Consider the following 4,178-nt stretch of genomic DNA (forward strand, 5'->3'; position numbering starts at 1 on the left):
AGGGGAACCTTAGCTTCCTCCATCACTGGAGCAAGCAAGCCTCCTGTTCACTTCAGCTGCCTGGCTGCCGGCCGCCATCTTGGTTGGCAGTTAATTTGCATATCTCGCTGATTAGCCAATAGGAAGGATAGTGAAGTTACATTTAATTACCATGTTTCTCTATTATTAGATAGGATTGTTTTTGTGATTAATCACTATGCTTTAATTATGTTCAATTTGTAACAATGAAAATACATCCTGCATATCAGATATTTACATTATGATTCATAACAGTAGCAAAATTACAGTTATGAAATAGCAACGAAAATAATTTTATGGTTGGGGTTCACTACAACTTGAGGAACTGCATTAAAGGGTCACGGCATTAGTAAGGTTGAGAACCACTGCCGTGGACTGTCAAATAAAAAAATGACAGCAGCCAACACAACAATAGCCGTTCGGTGTGAAGGGATCAAAATTATACTTTTGTTTTCAAGAGTGGCAAAAATAGATTTTTTTTGTTGTGCCTTGGAATTTTAATAATTAGTTTATGTGTACCACAAAATGGAAAAGGTTGAAAATCGCTGTTCTATTTGGTTTTATTCCATGTATTTCACCCCATTCTTTAGGCAGTAAATGAATGCAGATGCCAAAATCCATTTTTGATACATTATATTATGCTTTAGTTTTAGTTTCAAGTTGTGACTGAATTTTCAACAGATTGCCAGTATAATTTGTTTCTTTCTCTACCTCTCATAACTGAATTCTGTTATTAATATGAATCATATGAAAACATTAGAAAAAAATAAATATTTCTGTATACTTTTAACTCTGCCTAAGTGCCTGTAAAAAACTCTCTTAGGGGCTTAGAGTGTTCAGACATTTTCCTAATGTTCCAAGTAGGAAATGATCAATGGATTTTTCTGTAGGCTTATTCTCAAATAATTTGGGATTTGTATAAAAGTCACTCCATGAATTTTTATTATATCCTGACCCTTACAGAGATTTCATTTGAGCAATATTCTGACCTTTTGCAATTCTGGGCTGTTTGTGACAATTAGCTATACAATGTGAATTTAAATGTGAGAATAAACACTTTTTTTCAATGTAGATTCAAAACCACAAACACTAAATTTTACAGAAATAATAAATCATCTATCGAATAATTTATTAGCACTATCTACATGCTCACTTTTGTGTTTCTTAATACCATTCAAATAATTTTTCCTCTCCCTGCCCTTCAATATAATACAATTCAACCTCACCTCCAACTCTGTATGTAAGACTGTGCTCGAGCCTTTCAGATATACAACATAAATCAGACACAGGTTTTAATTTCAAAAAAACTAGTTCCTCTCTGTTCTCAGAGACATGGTTTGTTTTATCTAAGAAACCACTTTGTGTAGAGTTCACAGCTAGTAATAAAACATCCTGCTAATTATTAAATGCTCATTTCATGCTAAGTACTTTGCATGTATTATATAATTTCCTTCTCATGCCTATAAAGTAGGCACTAACCCCCCCTTTAGCAGATGAAACAACCAAAGAATCTTCCCTATTGGATTTGATAGAAAGAATCTGACTTCTGTCCCTGGCCATTTTGATGAAGCTGTCTTCTCTAAATTGTTTGTATATTTATTGAAAAATGTTTTTCATCTCCTGTTCTCTGCAGAAGGTACATCGGGTGCTATGTCAGGAGCTGCAGGAAACACAGGGATGAATAAGATTCAAACCGTTTCCCCGGGATTCAAAATATAGTCATATATATGTATTATGAGGTGACACAAACTTGCAAAAAAGTGACATCCTAAAATCTTAATGGCATAACGCAGTAGGAAGTCCATGCCTTCTCGCCACAGTGCTCGGTGGGCTCTTCCATGTGATGCTCTCAGATTGCAGACTCCTTTCACCTGGTGGTTTTGCCATTCTTTGTGCTTTAGAGTTATTCCCTTCTAGCTGGTGGATGGGGAAAAGAGAGAGGAGATGGGCCGGGCCATGGTCACACATCACTGTCTTCTACTGACCAGAACCAGAGTGTGGCCCTATGAGATTTCAAGGGTGGCTGGAATATGAAGTCTCACTGTGTGCACAGAAGGAACAGGAAATGGGCTGTAATGAGCACCTAGTGATCTCTCAATTGGCCCACTCCTTTGAGCATTGAATGTTCTTTCACTCCTCCACAGAACACTTGTTCCAGCCCCATGAAGCCACCCAGAGATCCAGCTCATTGCTCAGGAACTCTGGGTGATGCACACCCTACCCATGAGGTCCCGGGCTGACTCCCTGTGATCTGGTGACTTACGAACTCTGAGAACAAGTGTTCTGCCCTCTCACCACCACTCCACCCTCCACCCACAATGTACATTGTAAAGTAGGGACAAGATGACAGCTATTAAAAACTCCCATCTGCACAGTTCCCCAGCAGTTGTGAAATCCTGTTGGGCAGCCCTTGCAAAGTGTCCACTCCTGGGTGATGAGACTTGATTATGTCTCTGGGAATAATCCCCTGGGGCACTGGTTTTGGTCAGCCCCTCTTTGAACATTTTTCCTACAACCCCTTCTGAAGTTGGTGTTGGTGTTTGCCCTCCCTGAGGGCTGCAGAGCATTTGTTGCCTATTTTCTGCTGGTGCCAGTTTGGGGGCTCAAAGTTTATTTTATGCTAAAGGAGTCACAGTTTTCTTTCACAATACAGGACCCTTAAACGTGGCAAGGTCTGGTCTATTTGCTTCCAGTAACTTAAGTCTGTGTTAGTAGCCAATCCTCAGTCTCTTTGCTAGGGATGATTCTCAAGCCCAGATTCTTTCTCCCCCCTCCCATGTGACTTTCTCTATAAACTAAATGGACAGTAAACCTGAGGGTGTGGTGTGGGAGGACCTAACATCCTTCATCTGATCTTTAGAAGTTGTCTGAGTTTCTTTAAGTTAAAAATAAAAGGCACAAGCTTTTCTTCAAAAAACAACAGAACAGAAGAAAACTCAAACCAACAAACAGAAAAAGATACTGGCAAAGTTTAAAACTAGGCCATTTTCTAGTACATGGTAACCACTCCAGAGCCAGTGCCTCTTGCCTGCAGCGGGAAGGGTGAGACCCAACTTGTCAGGTTCAAAAAGCCACATAAAATAGATGAATCTTTGGAGAGAAGGAAAACATTCATTAAATAATTTTAAAAAATTATTCATTCTTATATATGTTCATATTGCAGCATCTTGCAAGCCCCTGCATAAAGAGTTAAGCACTCATAATTATAGGAAGGTGTGAAGGAACAAATTCTTATTGAAAATGTTGGGAAATTTATTCCTTTGTGTTGGTAATTCACAAACATAGAATTGCTATGCCTCAGTCTTGCCTCCCTGCCCCTAAATTGCTCCTCTGTTACATTCCCTAAATTCCTTCATTAGGCTTTTTTTTTTTTGGCAGGCAGCAGGCTTTGGGAAGGTAGCACTTAAGACATTGTCATCTAAAATGCATTATAAAGAGAAAGGATCTTACTAGATGAGCTCTAAGTCCCATACCCCTGCACTTGACACTCAGCTGAGGCCTTGGTTGGGAAATGCAGGGTGCCTGGGTGGTAGTTTGTGGGTACAAGGAGGAATAGGCAGAGGTGATGAAGGTGATGGGGAATTTGACATTTTTCTGGAAATGGTCCTAGAGATGAGCCTCCATTTTTGGAAGACAACACAGAGCAGTGGAAGGAGTGCTGACTTGGAAGATGCTACGTTTTATTTGCAGACCAGGTCTGTTTATGAGCTATATAACCCCAGCCAGGTTTCCTAGCCTCCCTCCTGCTCATTGTCCTCATCTGTAAGATGTGGGATAATGATGACACAGTCTCCGTAGCATTATTAGAAGGATCAAATAGACTAATGGGTGGGAAAGTGCTTTTCAAATGGCAAAGCAGTTTCAAATGGGAGTAGTTATTATAACTGGCCCTCAATAAATGCTCTCTGATAATAATGGTCAGTTTGTAATCACATTTTTCTTCCCTGAAGGATTGTGGATATAGGACATCAATCGCACAGAAATGGGGCTTGTTGTGGGCACCCTCTCTACTTACCCAGTTCAGTATTGAAAAGTGGGAGCAGAAATCTTTCTCTAGTATTTTATCAGGTTAGAACTTTGTTCTGATACAGCATATGGTATCCGTGTGACAAAATGCAAAGAGCACTGGGTTGGGAGTTCCAACAGGCACCTTTTTCCCT

The sequence above is a fragment of the Myotis davidii genome, unplaced genomic scaffold (assembly GCF_000327345.1).
Source record: "Myotis davidii unplaced genomic scaffold, ASM32734v1 scaffold259, whole genome shotgun sequence".
Taxonomy (NCBI): Eukaryota; Metazoa; Chordata; class Mammalia; order Chiroptera; family Vespertilionidae; genus Myotis; species Myotis davidii.